The sequence below is a fragment of the Equus asinus genome, chromosome 1 (assembly GCF_041296235.1).
Source record: "Equus asinus isolate D_3611 breed Donkey chromosome 1, EquAss-T2T_v2, whole genome shotgun sequence".
Lineage (NCBI taxonomy): Eukaryota > Metazoa > Chordata > Mammalia > Perissodactyla > Equidae > Equus > Equus asinus.
The window spans coordinates 36985664-37011909 of NC_091790.1; the positions used below are offsets into that span (position 1 = coordinate 36985664).

Consider the following 26246-nt stretch of genomic DNA (forward strand, 5'->3'; position numbering starts at 1 on the left):
ATGAAAGGGAAGTGACAGAAGGAGGAATGAAGAACTAGCAAGACTGGGGTCTTTTCTTCTTTCCCCACCTCTTACAGATTCAGGTTGCTTTTCCAACCTCCAAAGATGGAGAGGAAGAAAAGAAAGGCTAAGATAAGAAAGAAGAGGGGAGCAAAATGGTAAGATGAGAAAGAGAAGAGGAAGAAATGCAAAGCGTAGTCATCTGAAAAGAGGAGAAGGAAATTTAAACCTTCCAGCAAAACATTGAGGAACATTGCACACTCCTCAGCCCTTCTTTTCTCCTGCTGAAATTGAAACTAACTGAAAGATATTTTTAAGGCCCAATAAAACTGCATGATTTAAACAGACACTACTAATTGTCAGCAAGCAACAAGCACTTTCTTAGGGCACCATAACCTATTTTGCAGTCATTTAGATAGTAAAACCACTCCATCACTCCACATTCAGCCCATTGGCAAGAATAGATGTGAATTTTTTCTTCCAGCCCTTGTATAATTTTTCTCACTAGTATAGTATTTTAGCAACAGGTAGAAAGGCAGAAATCTCATACATGTTTTTAAAATGAGAAGCCTAATAATACTCAATTCTTTGGTCACTAAAAGTAATCCAATATTTTTTCGTTAGTTTACCAATACTCCTAGAGTACTTCATAAGTGCTAGTCTCTGTGCCAGCTGCTGAAGTACTAAGATGATAAGATATGACTCTTAATTGTAATTTAATGCTATGTTTCTCATTCTTTGTTTAAATACATGAATCTCATTCTCTCTTTCCAGATAGAACCCTCTGGAGAGAATTGGCTTCCTTGGTACAACTTCTTATTACCAATTCATAGAAGAGAAGATGTAGTTTTTGTATATTCTCACCAACCGACAAGATATTTTTATTGGATTTTCTCATTTTGTATTATGAAAACAATAGGTTTTTTGGTTTGTTTTCCAAATACAAAAGGTTAAAACATTTTGTTACAATGTTTTATAACATTCATTCATTCATCAAATGTTCAGAGTATGTCTAGAGACCTGCTGGGAGCCATGGTTGAAATGGCGTATGATAAGGAAAATGCTTTCCTAAATTGCGTATACAGCACTAACAAAGAGCCCTCCCCATGTCACATCACCTTTCCTCCTTGAGAATCACTGATCTAGGGGAATGACAATAGAATTTCATGTATTCTATTAAACTATTGTACATATAATTTCCAAGACACTATTATTCCCATTCCACTTTAAAAATAAATTTTACTAACTTCTTACCCTTATGAAACTAACACATGATCAATATGGAAAAGTTGGAAAATATAGAAAAGTGGGAGAAGTAAAAATAACTCATTCATAATCCCTACCACGAGGGTCAACTAATGTTAATGTTTTGATACATTTCCTTCCAGTCTTATTCCTCTTACTAGACTCTTTTTACTCTAAAAGAAAATATAACAAGAAAGATATGAGATCAAAATGAAGAAAATTAATCCTATGAAAGAACCTAACACAAGGTCCAAACAAATGTAAACACTACAAAACTCCCAAACCACTGAAAATTGGAATATACATTTAAGTTAGTTACAATCATAAACCCAATATGCTTTACTCTTATTTTATTTTTTAATAAAATTCATGTGGAAGTCTAAAGGTTGGAAACTAGACCAAAATCATGAAAATGACAATAATGAGTGGGGGATATCAACTTGCCAGACATTAAAATATACTACACAGCTATTAGGCAACATGCCCCAGGCCTCACAATGGATAAATAGATCGGTGAACTAGAGAGAAGCATCAAAAAACAGATACTAGTACATGTGGGAATTTGATTTACTAGAGAAAAGACAGTTTGTCAAATATATGCTACTTAAACAATTGGCTATTCATCTAAAAGAAAATACAGTTGGACTCTCTACCTTTACAAAACAATTAATTCCAGCAGGAAAAAAATACTAAAATATTAAAAATAGAAAAAATAGAAATTAGAATTTGAATTAGAAGAAAATAGGTGGAAATACCTTTTAAAGTAGGACAGGAAATCCAAATTCTGTAAAGGAAGAGAGGTAGATGTGATATCATAAGATTATTTTTCTAATTTTTGTAGAGAAATTACAAAAATGAAATCAAAGAACAAATTACTGATGGGGAAAGATATAGCAACTTACATGACAAAAAAATCTATAACATTCAAAGGGATTTTACAAATTAATAAGAAAAAATGAATGATCTAGAGGGAAAATGAGCCAAGGATGCACATAGCTAATTGACCAATAGGGAAGTCCAAAGGAACAATAATGATATGAACAGATACTGAACCTCGTTAGAAGTCAAGAAAATTAAAATCAAATTAATAAAGCTTACTCATTAGACCAGCAAAACTTAGAAAGTGGAGAAACTGGAGTGCTAGCAGAAATATGAGGAAAATTATATTCCTAAACATCACTAGTGGGAATGTGATTTGCTATAATATTCTTAGAGAATAATATGGGAAAATCCATTAAAGTTTAAAAATACACAAACTCTCTGAACCAGTAATTCTACTTCTGGGAATTGGACTATAAAAATAAAACCACCAATAGCTAACAATATGTGTCTACGAATATTTGTAGCGACAGTAATTTTTTATGTGTTGAAAACTTTTCATAGCAGAATGCCTACTGTTAGAACACTTGAATAAATTTTAGCAAATTCACAACTAATACAACTATTGAAAAGAATAAGACAGAGTTCCATCTTTCTCAGAATCTTCAAGATATATTTCAAAGTAAGAAAACCAAGATAGAGAGTAATACACACACATACACACACACATATGCTGTGTATAGCCTGATCCCACATTCTAAGATAAATAGGGTCCATTCCCCTGTATTTCAATGTGTGTGTTTGTACAGGTTGTGTGAGCTGGGAGAAAGGAGTAGACCGACGCACAGCAAGCTGTATTCATTAGTTTCTCTGGAGAAGGACAGGCCAAAAGAAAGAAAGAAAGATAAAAAAGACTATGGCATAATAGAAACTGCATGGCACAACAACAAAAGAGAATGTAGAAAAATAAAATTATATTCATCATCTTAACAAAAATAATCAATAGTAGAAGAAGTTCATGGACAAGGACCAGAGGTGACACGGCCAAATAAAATAATAATTTGATTTCTGGATGGGATGGTGGACAATTTTTGCTTGGAATCTTTAAAGAGAGTTTCTGCAATATAATGATTTTCAAAAAGAAATAAAAGAAATCTGGCAAGCCCCCCTCAAGAAGCTTAAAAGCAGCTTTGCCCTTTGCCACTGTATTTGCACGTTTAGGCATTATTTTTAAGGAAATAGAGATGGAGACAACAATGCTTGTTAAAACACCTAAGTAATTAAATAAATCCTAATGTTAAATAAATTCTATAAGATACAACACAATTTCAATTTGCAAAATACTTACCTGTATGTGTATACTTGTGTTTGTATACATACGTGTGTGTATATTATGTATATATGTTATGCATATATACTATACAATATAGTATTAATGAAAACCTGAGATACAACATAATTTCCGTTTGTAAAATACATGCTTTGTATATGTGTATGTATATATGTATTTTTCATACGAAAATTATGCTGCATTTTGGGCGTTTTTTAAATTTGCTTTATATATGTATATATATACTTTTTTTTGGTGAGGAGTTTGGCCCTGAGCTAACATCTGTTGCCAATCTTCCTCCTTTTGTTCTCCCCAAAGCCCCAGGACATAGTTGTATATCCTAGTTGGAAGTGCTTCTAGTTCTTCTACGTGGGATGCTGCCACAGCATAGCCTGATGAGCAGTGTGTAGGTCTGTGCCAGGATCCACACCAGCAAAGCCCAGGCCACAGAAGTAGAATAGGCGAACTTAACAACTATGCCTCTAGGCCAGCCCCGTATTTTGGATTTCTGTTAACACTGTATTGTGGGAATTTTTTCATTTTAATATACAAATATATACAAGTAAATATATATACGTATACATATACATACATACCAAGCAAAAGATCACAGGAAAATATGCTAAAATATTACTAATGATTATCTATGGCTGATGAGCACACAGATGATTTCTATTTACATCTTTATTCTTTTCTCTTTTCAAAACTGGTTGAATTAATGTGCATGCTATAATATGCAAACACAATAACTATTCTTAAATGGCAGCATAAGAAAGGCAATGAATTTATTTAAAAATGAAAATGGGCATTTGTAGTCAACTCTCAGTGTTCAGAAACATGACGTTCCTCCAACGCTCCTTCAACGTTAGAAATTAGTGCCAGGGCTCTCAGTACCCTAAACCTACATGTACATCACCTGGATAAAAGTCAAAGCCACCTAGACTGGTAAATTATCCCTCCAGCCTCATACAAACCCTGGAACACGGTAAATCAAGTCATGAAGATGAATCCCTCAGGCAGGCAGGTCTCAGAGAGGCTATGTAGAAAGCCTTCCTAGGAAAATCAACAAAGCTGTTTTTCATATTACCTCTACTGAACAACATGCAGAATTTATTTCTTCAAATTTCCAGTTAGAGCAGATATCTATAGCTTGGTCTATGATCTCAAAATTGGAAATACTTCCGCCATTTTCTCTCTCTGTTCTCCTCCTGGATAGAAACGATTTCAGCCAAATTGCAAGGTGAAGGCACTGATGTGGGAAGACAGACAAGCCTGCAATGAAGGTTGCTGGTGAGGTCTCATGGCACAGCAAGGACAACCAATACTCTTTGTTCTTATCCCAGAAAATCTTCCCTGAAAGGACCCAAGAGGCCAACAAGATAAATGCCAATCCTCCGAGGCACGCTTCTCCTCTCCCTCCTACCTCCCTTCCTACCCATCCTTTGGAAGGACTTTTGCTTCCTGGTTGATGCAAGAAGTGTCTCCTGCTCCATCTTGTTCCTGTGGCCCAGTGGAATTGAAGGAATATCAACATAAATATGGACGCATTTCTTTAAAACACACTAGCCAGTCTCTCTTGTTGTCAAAGTAATTGGAAGAAATGTGTTATGCATGCTTGTGCTCAGTAAAAATCACAAGAGTATTCCAAAAAGTTTCTTAGTACTCAACTAGTAACAAAATATTATTTATACTTTGATGAGCAATAACATTATTATTTAAATAGGTGCCAAAACAATGGCTTCATATTGTAATGGGAAGATAAAGTAGACATGGATATGTGCATGCATGTCCTTAACTGATTCTAGTTCCTGGTGTCTGCCTCTCTTTGGCATCATGGAACCCAAACTTCCAGATGACTGAGATTTTTACTTCTTACGAGAATATATTGTTGTTGTGTACCTATGGCTTCAGACTGGATATAAAATTCTGGTCCATCTTATTTGCTACCACGTATCAGATCAACAAGATGAGTAGAAAGCTACTATAATTATCTGTGTGGTGCTGTTAGGTAGACAGGCCAAAAGAAATTGAATGAACCAATCTGAGTCTGCTAGACTCAACCAACGGTAATCAACGTGTGTATTAGGGCTTCTGTTATTCCAGACAGAACAAATTAATAAAAGAAGTCCCTTCTCTTGGCACCTGGCATAAAGGCAGGAATTACAATAAGCAATACTGGAATATATTTACTGGGTTGCAATTTATTTCTAGACAAGATTAAAGCCACAAGACAGGGTCAAAACTGGGAGAAATCATAGCAAATGGGTACCCATAAGAATGGAAATACAGCAGAGAAGTAATATGACCCAAATGGAGAGTGAAGAGAGCATAATGGTAGCTTATTTATTAGTGGAAATGAACACATATTGTTATATTGTATTCAATTCTTGATTATTCATGTGTAATTTACCAATTTTGTGGATTATCCTTCTCTCGGCCAGTCTTCATATATCTGAGTCATCTCTTGACATCTTTAGCTGATATGTATCCAGGGACCCCAAAATAATGTTTACCTATAATCTATGTCAAACTTAATTAGCAAAGCGATCTGATGGTATGGCTTTGGTTTACTGATCCAAGGACCCCTTCACTTCTCGAGTTTAGAATCAAATCTGGTGACACATTTTCACCAGTGGGAGAGAAGTCAGAATGGGAATTGAACTTGATAAATAAAGATACTGGTCAGCTAATCCTTGCCTGTTGTCTTTTCACTAAGTAAAATTGATCCAAATATGATTGGTCAACCCTATAAAGTGTCATTTATAGGCAGGAAAGTGTACTCATATGATAACGAAAAATAGAAAAGGCAGAACTCAAGCCCTGTAAAGGCTTAGACTCAGAGTTCTTGACTTGAGTGGATGAGTTCTAAACATTAAAAAGAAAATCATAAGAATTTGTCCTATGCAATGGAAATACAAATATTTCACAGTGGAAATTTGAGTTCCTCATTTCAGGAGATTAGAAGCTTCTCAAGGCAGGAGATTTTTCCTTTTTATCCTACTTCTATATTTCCTTCAGCATTTAAGCCCTTTGCTTGCAAACATAACTGAAAATCCATATGTACAGCAGCCAGGATCTTGAGTTTCTGTTCTAAATTCAAATCTTGTTATACCATTTACCAGCTGGATGGTCTCCAGCAAACTATTTGATTTCTCCAAGCCTTGGTTTGCTTCCCCAGAAAGTGGGTATAATGATACGCACTCCTATAGATTTTGTAATGACTAGATAAGCTATTCTCTGTATGTGCAAAGCATCATGGCTAACAGAATGTGATCAATCAACGGAGAGGTAGTATTACTGTCATTATATTAATTACTTGACTTGACTGACTGACTCTAGGAAGGAGCAAAGTAGGTCATAAAAGAAATGGGATTTTAAAGAATTTATTTTTGCAACTTGAAAGTTGGATCTTGAGAAAAAAATGAACGCACACATCCATGTCTACATGTGGGCACTATATTAACCTACTAACATACACTTTACATATTTTGTTGGTTAGCCCTTCGATTCTTTCTATGTAAGACCAACATTTAATATTAACAGAGCCAAATATCTTTGGGAGTGGAAGAAACACTTATGTGTTGTTAACAAAAGAAAAGGCAATAAAAATGAGGGGATATGATTCTGTTGTTATTGCCCATGACATAATTATTCAGATAGGTGCACAATGAGCCCCAAGTTCGATGACCCCCAGCATCTAGAACCCCAATGGTTTTGTTTCAGACCTCTTTTGAAGTCCCAGCAACAGCACAACCTTAGGCCTTTCTGGAATAATCAACTTCAGATCCAGGAGCTCAAAGTGAGAAGAGAAATGGGAGATCACTCAGAGACTGACAAGTGCATAGAAACACAAAAACTCCAGGAAGGGAGTCACATCTTGAAAATGGCGTGGAACCCAAACTCCCAGGGATTGGCATTGGTTCTACTTTCTTAAGCCCCAACAGGGCAAAGGACTTTCGTCTGCTAAAATCGTTTCCTTCCTTCTTCTTTCTTCATTGTCTTTCTCCTTGCTCTCCAAACTAGCTGTCTGCATTGAACTGGCAAATAGCCACAGGCTATGTCTCATTGGAAGTAAGAAGCCACAGCAGTTCACCCCATTCGCAGTTTTGTGATTCATAGCAGAGTTCATTCACAGCTGCTCAGACCCTTGATACAAGGATTAGCACTATAGCTGTTTAAAATTCCTAAGCAGAGGAGTTTTTGTGGTGCTTCTAAGCAGCCTGCCATCAGCCATGCCCTTGCAATGAGGCTGACAGTTTCGTGTGCCCAGGAACAGTTGGGCATCTCCACGCTCGGAAGACTGGCCCAACCAGTCCCACTGCACTTTTGAGGACAGTGGCAAAGCCTGGAATTGGTGACGTTATTTAATATTTTGGTTAGTCACTAAGTAAAGTCTTTGCCTAGAAACCTTGATTTCCTATACAGCAGGGTAGACAAGGTCCAACAGAAAATTTTCCTGAAATATTTCACTGAAACAAGCCAGTTCCACAATGAGGAAGTTACCACACTAAGCAATATATGCCAGTTTGATCCTTTGTGAAATCGAGTTTCATCCACTGTTAACTCTAGCTGATTGACAGACAGACATGTGTCCCACACTCTAGTTCTCCCTTGCAATTTGGGCAGGTTACATAAAAAAAAACCTTACGGTTATTATTCAGTTGACTCAGACTTCCTGTGGTTTTGAACATTTTGAAGGACAGCATAGAATTTACAAATCAGAGGGACTTTTAGTCTTTTCTATCACATGCCTGGTACTGGATTTGCAAACTGCTAAATAAACACACAGCCTCTCAAGTTAGCTTCTAGGCAATGGTAACAATTTGTACTTTCACTGTAACACTGTATATGCATGGCTTTTCAAGAGGTTTGCTAACTAGTTTGAAATGTTCTTCTTTTCCATTTGGGATCCCTTTGATTTCTTTTTCTTGCCTGATTGCTCCGGCTGGGACTTCTAACACAAGGTTAAATCAGAGTGGCGAAAGTGGGCATCCTTGTGTTGTTCCTGTTCTTAGAGGGATAGCTTTCAGTTTTTCACCTTTGAGGATGATGTTAGCTGTGGGTTGCTCTACACAGAAATTGAAATATAATGTTGTACACCTGAAATTTATATGATGTTATAAACCAATGTTACCTCAATAAAAATAAATAGATAGTAAAATAAAGCACATTTCACAAATAAAAAAAGAAACGTTCTATGGAGGAAACCAGAAATGGACTTGAAAGTCAGTTAGTTATTTTCTCTTTTAAATTTTAAATAAAAAGTGGTGTGATTGCTTGGTGATTGCAAATACAAGTGACATGGCTGCTTGTCCACCTAACAGGCTTTTTTTTCTTAAAAACTGCCACTTGTCACTTTGAATAATTAAATTGAATACAAATGTTTCTCAATGATTGAGAATGTAGGAATCATGTCTCTCTTTTTAGGCAGGAAACCGAATCCACAAAGTCTATAGTCTGAAGACGCTCTCCTACTTTAGGGTTAAGTGAAACACACACATTTTGCTTTTTAATAGCACGGTACAACTGGCAAGTGAAGGAGGAGGTTGTGAAGTTCAAATCAGGACATGTTTTCACTTGCTAGCAGCTACAGTAAAGCTCGGAGGGGAAAAAGAATGAAATAAAAGATTTTTTTAAAAAAAGCTGGAGTTTTGTGTTTGTAAAGTGGACTACTGAGCATTGTAGATAAATTTATTAACTTCCTGGATAACATGTAAAGAAATTTCGACTACATATTGTACACGTGGGATTTTTTAAATTATCATAGCTCATACATTGTATCCCTCACTTCAACTCAAGAAACACACACGGGGTGTTCATCAAACAGCAGGAGTACTGCTAAGCCCCTAGCAATACAAGCTTGATAATCAAAGAAATTAAATGAAAAAAATCATTCTCCAAACTGAATGGCCAAATTAGGTCTTACGTATTCATGGAAGAAGTCAGGAGGGAGAAAAGAGGAAACTAACTTGTTCACACATCCCTCAGCCGTGATTCAAAATTCAGGTTAATATCTGTATCCTTCCTCAAAAAGAGTTGTGCTAAGATTCGGTCCTACGGTCCTGGACAACATGCAGATGTTTTTGTGCTGAAGTCTTTCTAGTTTTCTTCTTTGTTTTGTTTTTAACAGGGAGTAAAAAGATGGCATGGGTGATTTCTAAAGATTTCCTTAATTAAAGCTGGTTTGATTCCTCACTTAAATGAAACAAGATGGTTGAAGATAAAACAGGCTTACTTATCAGTAGACACTGAAGAATCAATCTTTTGCTTGTCTATTCAGCTCAAATTCCATGATCATAGTCTTTTACAAAGCAAAGTAGGGCATAAACCATTTACCATTGACACCATTAGCAAGCATTTATGCAGAATGCACCATCCATTCTATCAACTCAGGTCCATAGAATGACTTCCATTTCTGTAGGTCAATTTTACCATTAGAGCAAAAGGTCCTGGCCCACAGTATGTCCAATCAAGTATTCGGCAGAAGAGTTACACCTGCTGTGGCTGTGTGGGATGGGTTTCCCACAGAGATTCAGACATGACCATATGATGGGGAAAGCAGTCACTGTACAGCACAAGGGAAGAATTTAGCAATGTCACTTAATACATACCTTTATCCCGTGACTTATAAAACAAATTTCTTAATCCTTACTTGCATGTAAAATTCTTCTTGAATTTTTACTTTATTGTAAGATATTCCAATAGACTCCCTTGGAGTCCTTCCAGAATATTCCATGGGCAATTTTCACTGTGGATTTCAAACATCAGCCAAAGCTACTGAAAAAAGTAGCCCTGGGTTATTTTTTTTTGTTTCTAAGATGCTATGTAATGGCTTCAAATGTTCAAGACATGATAGAGTGAAAAAAAAATACTTGTTTAACTTTGGTTTTCCCATCTGAAATACTAACATGGCTGTGTTTTCTTCTTAATTCCAAGCAGCAGTGAACCTAATTTATGAACTTTTTCTCAATAAAAAATCAACAAATGGAAGGTTTAACATGGCACTAAGGAGTCTTCAGGATTACCAGGTATACAGCGACGGATTTATAGAGGCCAGTGGGCTGATAACTATATTTTAGGTCTAGGAAACATCTGTTCAGAGTAATTAGTTTATGGTTTTTATACCAAATAGAAGGGAAAAAAACACCACATTGATCTGAGACTTTGGTGGGGTTTTTTTTAACCAAAAGTAATGCAAATCCCATTCTAGTAGACTTATATACTTCATTGATAGGTTCTACTAAAATCAAGGGGATACTGAAATTGCCACATGAGGAAATGATAAAGTAACAGAGAACCAGGAGTTTTCAATGGAAAATTCCTAAGCAATATGCTATGGGGGGAGAAAGGCGAATTAAATATAACACTCAAATAATCCATAAAAGAAAGTTTTTCTCCATGTAAGTCTACAGATAATATGGGCTTCCTCAACAACCTTGACCCACCAATCTAAAATATCCTGGAAATATTCAGAATTAGACATGTCACAGATAGTCCTACGGATATGAAAAAGTTTTGCACAAACATGCAACAACCTTGGTAACAAATTCATCTTCTTTTTTTAAAACCTCAGTCTTTTAGACTCATTCTAAATAATTACATGAAGCAAGGAATTGGCTGTTATCCAGTGAATTTGGACTGTGGACACTGACCAAATTGTTTGACATTTTACCCCATCCCTTCTATTTTCAGTCCACTTTTTCCCTCCACGATGACTTTCTGGTTAAGTATTATCTGGTTTTGGCCGTCTCACTGCCCACTTCAGATAATTGCTCAACTCTCCACTTGGCTTCTTGCTGGATAGGCTTGACCTAAGAGAACAGATGAAGAAAGAGCCAGTATTTTCCTTTGATCTTTAGAACTCAGGATTCCATTACATAATCTACCATAAATCCTGGCAGTAGAGATTGACATCGGCTTCCAAACTTGCCATAATATGACACTCCTAGTTGATTCATTATGGATTCTGACAATTCTTAATTAACACAAACTCAATACTTCAATTTGTCAGTGATAAGACATTTTCCTTAGTTGCCTTCTCGATATTTTTAAGGGTTGCCTTGATTAATTTTTCTCTTCTGCAATCTAAGCCTCATATGCCAAATGTTCTAACTGGCTATCTGCCCCTAAGGTTTAAGCTCACAGATGTTTCCTTGTGGCCACAGCAAATACCACTCCTCTGAGAATAAGTTTGATAAATAAAATTGGCAATAAATTTAGAACTGAAGAGCTGGATTAAAAAAATCAAGTGCAGCGCTTGTTTGCTACACTTTTATAAATCTACAAACTTGTCCAGTGGACTCAGTTCTCAAAGATCCGTGGTAGTGGAGTCTAGGAATCCCATCAATAAATTAAAGCCTTAAACAATCCAAAAAAATCCTTCTACTTAACAGTATAAATCCTTTTTCCTACTGAACATATTACCATGGCTGCTAACAAGTAGAAAATTGGCACACTTAAATCTCACTTCTATTCCAAGTGCTGAGGGAGGAGTGAAATGGACAGAATCCAGATGGTGAGAAGGAAGTGAAGCAAGGGCCCTGCATAGTCTAAATGTGAATAATTTGTGAACCACTCTCAATGATTAACGCTCAACGACATTAATAACGCTTATGCAACATGAATGCCATAGTGAGCAAGAGATCTTTGCTTTCTGCTTTTTCCTTTCCTAGAAAACATTTTTCTAGACTCTTTTCCTTCACAAACTAAATTTGAAGCACGTTTTTGCTTGAGTCGTGAAACCTAAGTGATCTGGAAGAATAGACCCACCAACCAACATGAGTGATGTTCTTCACGCTGAATATCATGATGTCACCCTCTCCCTCTACTTCCGTGCTTGAAATACAAAGCCCAGGCATTGTTCACCATGGAACATTCTCAGAAGTGTTGTATCATCACTTGAGATTTATTGTAACTGAAACTATGTTAGTGTACCTGACCTTCCCCTCCACCCGTCCAATACTTCTTCACCTTTTCTTTTTCCTTTTTTTAAATTGGTGCCCTAGCCTTTTATTTCCCCTTAGATGAGAAGAAAAAAGAGGGAAAGCACAATCTTCCCCCTTCCCTCAATCCTCAAATCACTGGATTCAGCTCCCCCGTTCCCATAAGCATAAAGCATTTTAGGCAGCTGCAAGAGATAGCACCATCTTCCTTTCCAATTAGAGTCCTAAATCAATGGAAGGATGACATGTCTTTCTTTTATTCCCAGGGTATATGCCTCCAGGTTTGATTGTCCTTGGGATATCATCGTCTCAACTCATTGTTCTAAGTGGTTGTTGCTAAAAGAAAGAACTATGGAATCATAAAATGGTATGGCCACACGGACCATAGAGCTCCCCAAGTCCAATGCCATCATTCAATGAGCGAGTGAAATGGGGCCTCAAAAGTGAAAGACTTGTGCAAACAAAGCTGGAGGCATCACATTCCTGATTTCAAAATATATTCTGAAGCTACATTAATAAAAATAGTAAGATGCTGGCATAAAGACAGACATAGGGGACAATGGGACAGAACAAAGAGCTGAAGGAAATCCACAAATACATAGTCAAGTGATCTTCAGCAAAGGTGCCAAGAATCCACAATGGGGAAAAGACCATCTATTCAACAATTGGTGTTGGGAAAACTGGATAGCCACATGGAAAAGAATGATATTGAATATTGTCTTACATCATACACAAAAATCAACTCAAAATGAATTAAGACTAAAATTTAAGACCTGAAACTATAAAATTCCTAGAAGAAAACAAAAGAAAAGCTTCATGACATTGGTCTCGGCAATGATTTCGTGCCTATGACTCCAAAAGCACAGGCAACAACAAGAACAAAATAAACAAATAGACTACATCAAACTAAAACATGTCTAGAGAGCAAAGGAAACAATCAACAGAGTGAAAATACAACCTATGGAATGGAAGGATATATTTGCAAACTATGTATGCGATAAGGAGTTAATCTCCAAAACGCATAAGGAACTCTACAACTAGATAACAGAAAAACTAATAATCCAATTTAAAAATATGCTAAGGACTTAGCCATTTCTCCAAAGAAGACATACAAATGGCCATCAGAAAAAAAAATGCTCATCTCACTAATCATCAGGGAAATGCAAATCAAAACCACAGTGAGATATCACTCACACCTGTTAGGATGGCTATCATCAAAAAACAAAAAGACAACAAGTGTTGGTGAGGATGTTGAGAAACTGGAACCCTTGCACACTGTTGGTGAGAATACAAAATGGTGCAGCCTCTATGGAAAACAGTATGGAGGTTGTTCAAAAAATTCGAAATAGAACTACCAGATCATCCAGGAATCCCACTTCTGGGTATATACCCAAAAGAATTGAAATCAGGATATTGAAGAGATATCAGCAACCCCATGTTCATTGCAACACTATTCAAAATAGTTTGTTTAATGTGGAAACAACATAAATGTCCATCAATCGATAAAAGGATAAAGAAAATGTGATATATAATACAACGGAATACTATTCAGCATTAAAAAAGACGGACATTCTGCAATATGCAACAATATGGATGGACCTCAAGGACATTATTGCTAAGTGAAATAAGCCAGTCACAAAAATACAAGTACTGCATGATTCCACTTATATGGAGTATCTGAAATAGTCAAAGTCATAAAATCAAAGACTGGCATGGTGGTTACCAGGGGCTGGGAGGATGGGAAAATGGGACTTATTAATCAGTAGGAATAAAATTTCAGTTAAGTAAGATGAATAAGCTCTGGAGATCTGTTGAACAACATTGTACCTATAGTCAACAATATTATATGGCATGCTTAAAATTTGTTAAGAGGGAGCCAGCCTGGTGGCGCAGCGGTTAAATTCGCGTGTTCCGCTTCCGTGGCCTGAGGTTCTCGGGTTTGGATCCCAGGTGCAGGCATGGCACCACTTGTCAAGCCATGCTGTGGCAGGCGTCCCACATATAAAGTAGAGGAAATGGGCATGGATGTTAGCTCAGGGCCAGTCTTCCTCAGCAAAAAGAGGAGGATTGGCGGCAGATGTTGGCTCAGGGCTAATCTTCCTCAAAAAAAAAAAATTGTTAAGAGTATAGATCTCACATTAACTGTTCTTACTACAATAAAATTTTTTTAAAAAAGACTGTTCAGTACCCAATATAAAGTACCCATTTAATAACTATAAACAAATTATAATAATCTTAATCTAATCTAATAGAAATATGAGCTATTTTCTTCTGATTCTATATCTTGTCCAAATAAAATAATTTCAATTACTATAAAAATATTCCAAGTTAATAGCATTTTACACATATATAAGGTGTGTTACTTTTCAAATTCCTATCACTTAGTCTCATTGTATCACTAGAATAATCTTTGGTGGAGTTTGGTAGCTGTTATGCCCATTTAACAGTTGGGAACACAGAGCCCTGAGCATGCAAGTTGTTTACTAAGGTTATTCAACACATCCGCGGCAGAAAAATATCTTTTGACTCCCAACCTCCTTCTTTCTCCACTAGTCATTTCTGGAACAAAATCATTCCAACCATAAATAATCACGATTTCAAAAAAGCAAGTCCTAAGAAATTTTTCAAATTGTATCACCCCTCTCTTCAACTATGCCAATCACTTCCAGATTGATGCATTGACTCTTCATCTGAAAACTTCAATCCACCCAGTCTTTTCCTAAGGTTCAGTTTTTATTTCATTCCAATCCTATTCAAAATCTTTAATGCCTACACTATCAAGTTCAAATATAGGGCATTTAACTCTCCATTCTTCAATTCTCTTGCGCCACCTTCCTGCTCGCTATCACCTATGTTCCTGTCAGGCTGGCTGATGATTCCCCAAAACCTTTATGCCCATGTCTCTGCTGTGCTCCTTTTCTTACATCTTCCTGTGTAAACATTAGCCATCCTTTAAGGTCATGGGCAAATGTCACTTCCTACATGAAACCATCCCCCCATTCGCCTCCCCCACAACCCCTCAGCCAGAAATAATTTCCCCCTCTTTGCCCCCACACCACAGTGCCCATCACTCCCAGAGCCCTCCTCACAGTCTACTCCACTGTATTATATTATGTGACATTATGGTCTGTAGTACTGATTACAGTTATTATGTAATAATCATGTGTCACATCATGTGCCTTACTGATCATAACTGATAGTGAACGTCTTGCGATCAAAGAAGATATCAGCTTCTATCAAACACAACCATTATGTTCCAAACACGCGGTGTCTCCCAGCCCCTCCCGAGGCACTGGGGTGCAAGCTTGAACAAAACCCCGTCTTTGGACTTGAGGCCCTTTGTGTCTGGTTGGGAGCACAGACTCTGAGACAGACCTTAATAAACCACAGCAGGGCCCTTGTAAATGTTACTCATTCCTTAAATAAAATCAGGAAAAGAATGAACAGTGTGTGTCAAGTGCAATTATACTGGATTCCGAGTAACTCTAATCTCCAAACACCCTTTAGAAAAGCTCGATGCGAGAACGATTATCAAAATTGCATATCAGAAAAAAAATCATAGTTTTAAAGTGAAATGTAATAAAATGAATTATTATATATGATGTGATCATCTTTATTCAATACTTTTCTGTACTTGGTTTCAAGAAAATGAATCCTGACAAATGATCGGCTGCCGTCAATAAAAATGAGAGTCCAAAAGATATGTTTTCTGTGAGATAAACTCAAAATTTCTTGTGGATTTCTTGGTGATTTTATCGAAATTCTAGAAGGAAATACCCCAACGAGACCATTTCAAGGAACCACAGAGAGAAGAAAGGTCTCAGAGTGCAGACTACCCATTTGCAAAGGGCCTTGAGGGTTTCTTCTGAACCAACCAGGGGAAGAGGGACACGTAGAGAGCTCGGCTGCCTGCCATTTGATTTAAGAACTGTTTGATGGGATCAGAGAAAAAAGAAATGCCAAAACCAGGGGCGGTGTACTATCCCAGCAAAGGCAGGAAACTAGAGCGGGAAGCATGACTGCAGAGATGACAAGTCTTACACTTTTCAACTTCCCCAGGACTCTGTTGGGGCCCATCTCTCCCCTTTGTGATTGGCAGTACCCACAAAGGGCCTGTGTATTGGTTTTCAAGGCCACAAGAAAGGGCAACTGGAAGGCTGTGCCTCATCTGTATCCATTCCTAGCAGGAAACCCCGAAGAACTGAGAGTTGGGGACAGCTATAAAAAGGAGAGTAAAGCCTGATTAAGCTCCTGAAGGCTGGGATTAGGAGAATGAAGCTCTGGGTGTGGAGCTGATACAAATCTTTGTGGTTTTTTACAACAGAAAGGCTAGGACAGCTCCTAGCCACTTGTCTTCACAAAGAAGTCAGAGAGCATCTTGAAGACCTCAGGGACAGCCCAGGAAGAGAGTTCCTCAGAGAGGTAAGAGGCTGGCTCTGAGTCTGCTACCACCATCCCTACAAAGCCCCATGCATCCTGCCTGCCGTGTTCGCAAGCTTTGCAGTGCCTGAGAGACTGGCATTCTCCCACGCACGCTTCCACCACTGCCCAGACTCAGTTCTTTAGAACATAAATCAACCCGCTTCTCATACCCATTTCACAAGCACCACACCACAGCTACTCCCATTCGCTTGGTGGCAAGATCTTACATGTAACTAAGTAAGAACTTATGCATTCCATGAAAAAATTTGTATTTTAGAAGACAACATTTACAAAGCTTTTTTACATACATTACTTAATTTAATCCTCACCAATAGCCATAAAATGTCTGTAAATCAGACATCATTATTCCCCTTTTGCAGATGAAGATGCTGAGGCTTAGAAAGGGTATGATATTACCTCTTATTAGCCATAGATGCTCAGCTTGCTTCTCCAAGGCAAGGATCCTATTGATCAAAACCTTTAGAAGTTAACATTGTGTTGAGTAATGGATGAGAGCATAAGCTTACTTTCAAGTCTTAGGACTGTCATTTGTAAAGCTGTCTAACATTGGCTGCCTTACCTAACTTTGCAAAGCCTTGGTTTCTTCATTTGTAAAACTAGAATCATAATATTGTTTACCACTTGAGGTTGTTGCAAGGGTTAAATGTGATAATGCCCATAAAAAGCACTGTACAAAGCAAGAGCTCCCTAAACAGGTGCTAATATAATTGCTATTCCTACCACCTCAAGGACATTAAATATTTGTTATGGAGCCAGTGAGGGAGAGAATATTCCAGGTCTTTGGCATCAAGTTGAATTCAAAGTTAGCGTACAACTCGACATGTGCATAGACTCAGACCCGGCCCAACAACCAAGCAAAACACTTCTTCTCATATGAAAACAAATGTGAAGAATTTATAACAAGATTTTTACATACTCATCTCAGCAAGAATTTGCCAATTTTTTTTGCTACTTTTCCCATCGCAAAGGGATGTGACTGTCCTTATAGTCACAAAGGAGAGGAATAACAGAGGGAAGAACGTTGGAGGTTTCCGTGCTTCCTCTCCCAACGCTTTGTGCTCATTACAAAAGTAGCAGCATTTCAACAGGTGGCTCGCCCAGCTGGCTGGATTTATTGCCCTTTTGTTTCAGGTCAAGTTCCCAGTTATGGTCAGGTGGACACAACTCCTAGCAGCTACGGTGCTGACCATGAGTTCTGGTCATTTACTCCACCAACATTTATTATCAGGCACTTTATTAGGCTTGAAAATAAATGACTTTGGCATATTGAGTTTCCAACACTTGAAGACTGCAAGTGGTTGATTTCATTTATTCCATACAATTATATCCGGTAGCTACGCTCACTACCCCTACTTTGCAGATGAGAAATTTGAGGCCAGAGGTGGAATTGCACAGCTAGAAAGTGGTGGGAGCTATAGTTTGGACTTAGCTGTCTCCTACAGATTAGATTTGAACTACCTAATGTCTGACTCCTCACCAGAGTTACTGCTGTGGAAGACCCGAGCAGGAGCAGAAGCTTTCTAGCAAAATATTCTCAGGGTTCAATAGGTAATGCAAGCCTCTTCATCCTCCAAAAGAGTCACACTCTTTCAGAGAGAAAAATTTTATACTCCTTAGGAAGAACCATAAAACTCACTGATGTATAAGGTTTTGCTGTTGTGGTCCAGTGGGAGTGATAAAGAGGAAGTCTACTGAGATGCTGCCCAGAAGACAAGCTCACCATCATCACTATCACCTTCATCAAAAGCCACCTGTAAAGTACCTGCCTTAAAAAATATTGCTTTACTACACCCAATGCAGGGCAGCTTCATAGGGAGGCTAAGGATAGAGACACAGCCCTGACAGAGAAGAAGGGGCAGGACCACATCTCAATCGACATCAATGAAACATATGCTGTAACTGTTTCACAAACAATGTGGAGGGTCTTCTCAGAGCTGGGTCTCTCCCATTCTTGCCTATTTTTCTTTGTAGTCAGTCTGCTACCACGGAGCAGAGCTATTCACTGTTCAAAGAAAACTGAAACCCAACCACTGGGCCCTCAGCCCGAGCAGTTGTTCTGACCAACTGAGCTAAAGGAATACGGACAAATACTCAGAGAACCCCCAGAAAACAGTGTAAAATGTCATCAGACATCCAGTGTAAGTATTTATACTGTATAGAGGTTTAGAGGGAGGGTTGGGGGCAAGGTGGGGGGTAGCTAGCTCCAAATCCTCAACTGAATGGAAGACACAGAGTTAATCTAATTGAAAGATAATTGTTCGACTTTGTTCTTGCTGCAAGTTTAAGACACACGAGCTTCATCCCTTCCCTGACCGCAACGAGCAATAAAACAAAGAAAATACCACCCAGGGTCTAAGAAAAAATATCCTGCTAGTAAATATGCCCCCTATATTCACCTTCAGAGGTTTCGGGGGTTTTCCTACATGTTATATCTCTGATACCTACGTTAATTTTATTCCTGATTTCTTTGAAAAGCTAACAACCTCTGCAGTATTGCATCTAGCCTCTGGAGTCTGACCGGCACGCAATCTAAGGCCTAGCGGGTAGCCTTCATAGGATAGTAAGAAAATCGGGGCAAATATCTGCTTTTGAGAAATAGGAAGGAATTGGCTAGAGTAGAAATGGATGCTGAACCCTCCATCTCAGAAGTTCCCACCCAGTTTCATTTCCTTTAGCTCTCTGAGCATTTTAAAATAAAATTCAGATATTTCTATCTCATATTCATAATTTCATTCTCAACATTAATATATGTCATATATTACATATATGTATATATCCTATATGTGATATATCTCAGATGAGTTTCCCAGCAACCTCAAGCTTGGAGTTGCTCTGCAAGCCTATTAGATCTGGCCCATAAAGTCAATAGAAATCTGGCACATTCGAACAGGAATCAATGCCATGATCCCAGTCCTGATAAAGCCCAACCCTTAGGTTAAGTTTAAAAAAACAGAAAAATCACGTTGGCTTCCGTGGGCATGTCTGAGAGAACAAAAACTGGTTGCCCTCTTGACGAAGCACGAAACTTGCAACTTAACACACATTTCCTGAAACGTGCAGCATTCCTCAAACCAAAATGAAAGTATCTTGCCTTGTCTTTTGTGACTGCCACATCATTACTCGAGTAGCACATTGCTCTCTATGGGGGAGGCATTCGTGTCCACACCGTCCGGCTGCAAAAGGTGACCAATAGCTTTTTCACATAACAGCAAACTGAGGCAGCAAGACTCAGAGGAACCTACCCAAAACCACAGGGCAATTTCAAGACAGGGTGTCTCACTTTTGTATTGCTAGATTGCGTTGCTTTTCAGAAAACTGGACTGCCTTCGGGAAACAAATAATGGCTTATTCAGACTGCTGAGTTCAAACTCACGTAAGTTACAGCACCAAAGATTAAGAAAACAGGTAGTGTGCTCCTGCTGGCCCATGATCAGTCCAATTAATAACTTTGAAAATCCCCACGCATTTGAATGATACAGTACCTCATTGCTAGAGCTGGATCCAATAAATATATGTTATCTGGGGCAGGCAGACAGCCTGTCAGTACTGGACTAAGAAAAAGGTAGTCATGTTGCCCTCTGACTCAGCTCAATATTATTCCAAAAGTGAATTTCCACTGTACCAAGTTTAGACTTTAACATTTTAATGTTGTAGTGATACTTGCCAGCAACTTTGCAAAATATCCCCGGAGGATTCAGAGAAAAATGAACATCTTTTAACATGAGAGGGAATCTCTCAAGTTATATCACGCTTGTCAATAGTAGCACATACAGCAGAAAGGGAAAAAAATAAAGGAAAAGAAATAGGAGTACCTACTTGAAGAGAAGAAAATCACTCAAAGACTGTCTTCTTATGCTATAGAATGGGCAAGAGAAAGGAACATTAACCTTTCGAGCCTGTTAAGGAGCTTCTCAGCATGGAGGCTGCCTTTTCAGTTTTGGTGGAATGCGTTCTGAAGCTGTTATGACCATGAAATTAGGAAATGCAGTAACTCACAAATAAAGAACTAGCACCACCATTTGACCAGCAGTGGAAAATCTCCTGCACAAAACAGGAGGGGGAGGCCGCCCCTTCTCCACTCCAAACCTGGTTCTTGCTTTCCGAGCACTTCGGACGAGATAGATGTTTACAAGGGGTGGAGAATATATTTCATCTGCCTGAAAATTTGTTACGTAACCCAGCTGACTTTCTCTCTCCTGCTAATAAAGCTCGAAGTCTAGACAGCCATGTCGAGCCGGAAAAAAATAAGTAAAGCATTTATTCAGCACATAAATTTTGTTCATCCAAAATTAGTTTCAGCTAGGAGCAGGAGTGAGGCCATCTCTTCTGTGAGGGTTTTCATAACCTTCTCGTTCAGCCATTGACTCAACAATTCTTGTCACTGATGAATTAGGCTCCTGACTTCAGTCACCTGCAAGGGTTGAGCTTCTCTCTGTCTCCAAAGCCATTCCTTCTGTCATCTGATCTTTCCATAAACTCTCTGGCATTTCCTGCAGCCGTTTAAGAGTAAGCAGGGTGTTTTGTTGTGTTTTGTTTACACGGAGATCAACGTTCAGAAGGAGAAAATGGGCTACAAAGTAATATTGGAATTTTTTTTCAATGATATTGAGATTTTTACTAGCTTATAAAGTCAGCTGTGGTTTATGTAGTGTGTGTTTCAAAGGATTTTTTAAAAATATATTGGATTTTTCTACTCTACTTTAGAAAGGCTGGTTTAATGGAAGTGAGAATGGTGGAAAAAAGGTAAAGGGGAAGCGTTCACTCACTACTGGGCTTCCTAGAATCTCCAAGTGCACGTAGACATCTGTAGGGTGAGAGATGCATCTCAAAATTGGCTCAGGAAAGGAAGGAAATCAAAATTCTCATAACCAACACTCAAAAACATTTTGAAATAAAAGGATCTTAGCTGCCTTCCATCTTCTCTATACATGTGAGTTAGCCCATAAAATAACTTGAATATGCAAATTTCAGATTAATTTCCCCAGAATACGTAGGCATAACATATTTTAGCTAATATGTAAAGCATTAAATTTCAACTTAAGAAATACAAAATTTCAACTGGATTCACTTACAAAAGAATAATCACATATATGTAATGTGGGGGTTTTATTAGCTTTTTATTATTTTTATTATGATTTCTGGCAAAAGGTAAATTATTTACTCAAATGTTTTAACAGCTTAAAATTTTCAAAAGCAAAATGTTTTTTCTAGATTAAATTGTTCAATTATTGTTTTGCCAGAATGGGTGAACTATGTTTTTCAAATGGCATTTAGCTATCTGTTACAAAGTCAGTTATACACCTCAGTACAGAGAAGAAAATTACTAAGAGCAACAGCTCTCTGAATAGGACACCCAGTGGATTCTGAACTGAAGGTTATAGATTATTTTCTTTTCATTAGAAAATACAAATGCATAATATAAAATTCATATAAAATATAAATTAGATTAATTATCCTTAAAAGACTGACTGACATCGTTTGCATTCCAATATGTGCTTTCTCAAGTGGGAGAGAATGAAAGTAACAACAGATGTCTCCTGGGCACGTGCCAGAAGTCAGATACTGTTCACAGCGCTTTCACAGGAACCCAATGAGGTAAGTAATATCCCAAACCCATTTTACAGATGAGGAAATCATGGGATACAACATTAAGTATCTATAACAAGATCTCACAGCTGGAGGCAGGGTTCAAACTCAGGTGGTCTGCCTTAAGCACCCAAGCTTTTCACGCTTCATACAGAATCACAACCAGCACATAGGAACACACATGTTTTATATGTGTCATGAGAAGAAAAAGTGGAGAAGTTATCAGTAAATTGATAAGAACAGTGTTTATAGACTGATGTAGAAAGATTATTATCAATCATCTTAAAGTTTATCATTCTAATGAAATCATTAAAAATTAAAATATCTGCATGGACTAACATTGTTTGAAAATATTCTGTGCTTTCTCATAGAAAAAGAAATCTTTGGAGGAAAAGTTTCTAATTAAAGCACATTTACCATTGTTAGTAGACCGAATAATGAAAAAACAAGAAGAAAAGAATTTACGTACAGGAGTATCATACTATTCTAGAAAGTTTTCCAGGTTCCAACCTTTTTTTAATACGTTCTCTCATTCCAGAAGCAACCACTAACAGCCTGGTCTCCACAAGCAGAGTACGTAAAGCAGAAAATTGATGCACTCTGTCTGGGTCATTCAAGCAAAATCCTGCTATGATCCGGGTGATTCAGGTTAAAATAAAAATAAGCTTTCTGACTGAAAGTGTGTGTTTTATGCTTGATGCCCCAGATGATAGCAGAGTTTGGGACTCAATTATGTAATTAATTGCCTAAATTCTTATTTGTCCTTATTAGCAAAGATGTGGAATGGAAAATTGGAAATGGAAATTGGGCACTGCTGTAAACACTATCTGGATTCCGTCAGACTATGAAAGCAGCTCTGAGCTTCTAGTTTTTCTCATGAAGAGCAATCCAAATTGAAAGTCTGCTAGCCTTGAGATATCAGTCTGTACCTCAGCACGCACTCACTCATCTTTCCAAGGGGAATTGCCCTACCCTTGGCTCCTGTTACACAGACAACCAAGTCACATCCATGTGACCCTCAGCCCCCACCTCGGATCATAGTTAATTAAGCTGGAGATAGACACCCGATCAAGACAGGCCAGTGACTGAGGACATGAGCTAACGTGAAAAGATGAACCTGACCGATCACATTGAAGGTCTCCAGAGCACGAATTTTGGAAATCTAGACTGACCTAGCGAGACCCACAGGCTTCAGGAAGGATGTCGTGGGGTGGACTGGAGGCCATGGTAAGCAAAGGCCCTTAGGAAGTGAAGTTAGGTGGGGACAGAAAATCCCAGTGAGCCAAGGTGAACGAATATGAGGCTGTGGGTCCACGAGCACATGGCGGGGTCTGGTTACAGCTGCGCTGGTCACTGGCGGGATTGTGGACGTCACACAAATTCTTTGATAATCCTTATTACCAGGTCCCCAAAGGAGTTCCATTCCTTGCAATCTAGAGTGTAACTAAAACACTCATCCAAGATCACAGGTACTAGTTTTTGTAGCAGAAAGCACACAATCCAGCAGTCCTGTTTTCAGCATACAGGTCCAGGGTATTTGAAAGCAGAGTCTTAACATGACCATACCTGATGACTCTCTCTGCTGTCATTTGCGCAACATTGAAGCTCCCTAGTTGAAGCTTACAGGAATAAAGATAGTCTCTTTCTGAAAGATAAAAAAAGGGACCATTTTCCTTCAGATAATAAGGTCAGGCAGAAAATACTTTTGCAGAAAAATCAACAAATTCAGTTAAACCTTACACTTCATCTACAGAAAGGCCTTTAAAACCTGCCTTCGTAAATGACATGCCTCTTCTTTTTATAGGAAAGGATACATATCAAGTCACAACATCCTATGTGAGGAAATAATTATTGAAAAATATTCTGTTAGGAGAATAAATGGGCTTTCATACTTATAGAGGTGACAAGGGAAATAATATCTGAGGAATACAGTGATTTAAAATGGAAAAGCAAAGAGAATAGCTCTCTGATCCTTCTTACTCCCATAAGACCCTGCACCTCAGTTCTTCCCAAACACCAGTCTCTAACCACTGACCAACTCCATCGGTCTTCGGCCAGATACACACATGCACACACTTCTCCTCATGGGAAGAAAGATCTCATCTAGGATTCCTGGCGGGGAGAGGGGAGTGGTCCTTCCACTACTTTATTTTCATCGACTGCTAAGGTGAGCTTTTAAGGGTAAAAGAGAACTCCATAAATTTCACCCAAGCCCAAGGAGCTGGTGCCAGAGAAAAACGATTTCTAAATACAGCACAGAATTTGTGAAGAGTGCCTCAATTGCCCAGCTTGCGCACACACCTGAATCGTAGTGAAAGGAGAGGTTGCTATAAAAAGCAGAAGAAAAATCTCCGTGAGACATTGAGAACAAAGAGAAGCCTTGGTTCCTAAGTCAGATAACAATGAGGAGAGAGAACTCCCCGCTTGAGGACACAGCTACCTTGGCAAGTGAGTCCTGCCCATGTTGGCGCCTCTGATTGGCATCAGCAGCCACCGTTGGTGGCTTCCACGGGCCCTGCCATGAAAATCAGCATCTGCAGCAAGTTCTACAGCATCTACTTATTCACCTGACACACAGGATGAGAGATTTTGAAAGGACTGAAAGTTGTAAAAACAGTTGATGGAGAGCAGAGTGAGAAAAATTAATTATTTGTTTTTATTTGTTTATTTGCTGAGGAAGATTAGCTCTAAGCTAACACCTGTGCCAATCTTCCTCTATTTTGTATGCAGATCACTGCTAAAGCATGGCTGACGAGTGGTGTAAGTCCTTGCCCAGGAGCCAAATCCGCAAACCTGGGCCACTAAAGCAGAGCATGCTGAACTTAACCACTCTGCCATGGAGCTGGCCCTAGAAAAACAATATTTTGTTATTAATGTTTTCATCCTATTTTTTTCCTGAGCTGGTTCATTCTAAAGAACGACGGATGACAAGAACTTCAAACTCCACCTCCCAAAACATCTCCAGCCTCCATCGCTTCTATTTCCTTCTCCATATCATGACTCAAGCCTTCTTTAGCTTTTACCTGGACTACTGCAAGAGCATTGCAATTGGTCTAACTGCCTCCAGCCTCTATTTCTAGTTTGTTAAACACACCTTCACCGGATCACCTTCCTGACTAGCCATCATCGTTGTGTCACTACAAGAGCAAATTAAGCACAAGCCACTCACCATCTCCTTGATAATCTGGTCCCAGCCACTTCTCCAGCTTCAAGCTCCGATCAAATGGCCTCTTTCCCTGCTCCCTAGACCTGTGCTTAGATCTCAGCCTCATCTGGGTCACTTATGATCCTACCACTTCTTCAAGCTTCATCTCCAAGAATGCCTTCTCCATGGAGCCCTTCCTGATTGCCCAACATTGCCCTGTTCTCACCCACCTCTGAGTGCCCATGGCATACTGCTTGCACCTCTCCCCTCCAGCAACACATCCAAATGAAGCATCTCCTCTGTGCCAGGCAAGGATGGATAGATGTGACTTCGAGGAGTTTTCATCTAGGAAGGGAGATACATACTTCAACAGATGAATTGTATGATGCCCTGATAACTGATGCGTCAGCACTGAAATATACTTTTACTGAACACGTGATAACATTCTTAGGTAAATGGTACATTTAGTCTGGGCCTGAGTTACTGGTATATCTCCCACACCTCCCACCACCAATTGATTTCAGTTGGTTGCAGATTCCCTGGGAATGTGTCTTAGTTCTAGATCCATGGGAGTAATTCACACGATGCCTGGCACACAGACATTTATTTTCATTGAAGTGAATTTCACTGTGAACAGAAGGGACAGAAAGATCTGTTCATCTCCAGTCCATATCCTTCTATCATCCCCAGTGGCCTAGGAGACCTCCATTCACCTTGCTCTCCAAGCACTAGAGAG

At 38.6% G+C, this 26246-nt stretch overlaps 1 protein-coding gene and 1 long non-coding RNA gene across 2 annotated transcripts in view; one reads left to right on the forward strand and one right to left on the reverse strand.

Annotated features, from left to right (window-relative positions):
- ESR1 (estrogen receptor 1) overlaps positions 1-20729 on the reverse strand; it is a 346504-nt gene extending 325775 nt beyond the window's left edge. The window contains exon 1 of the mRNA XM_070489139.1: positions 20596-20729. The gene's annotated coding sequence lies outside the window, so the exon portion shown is untranslated. The remainder of the gene's footprint in view (positions 1-20595) is intronic.
- LOC139041050 (uncharacterized) lies at positions 18734-23041 on the forward strand. The gene is made up of 3 exons (XR_011495549.1): positions 18734-18917; positions 22285-22374; positions 22904-23041. It is a non-coding gene; the product is annotated as an uncharacterized lncRNA (long non-coding RNA).
- Positions 23042-26246: the final 3205 nt, after the last annotated feature.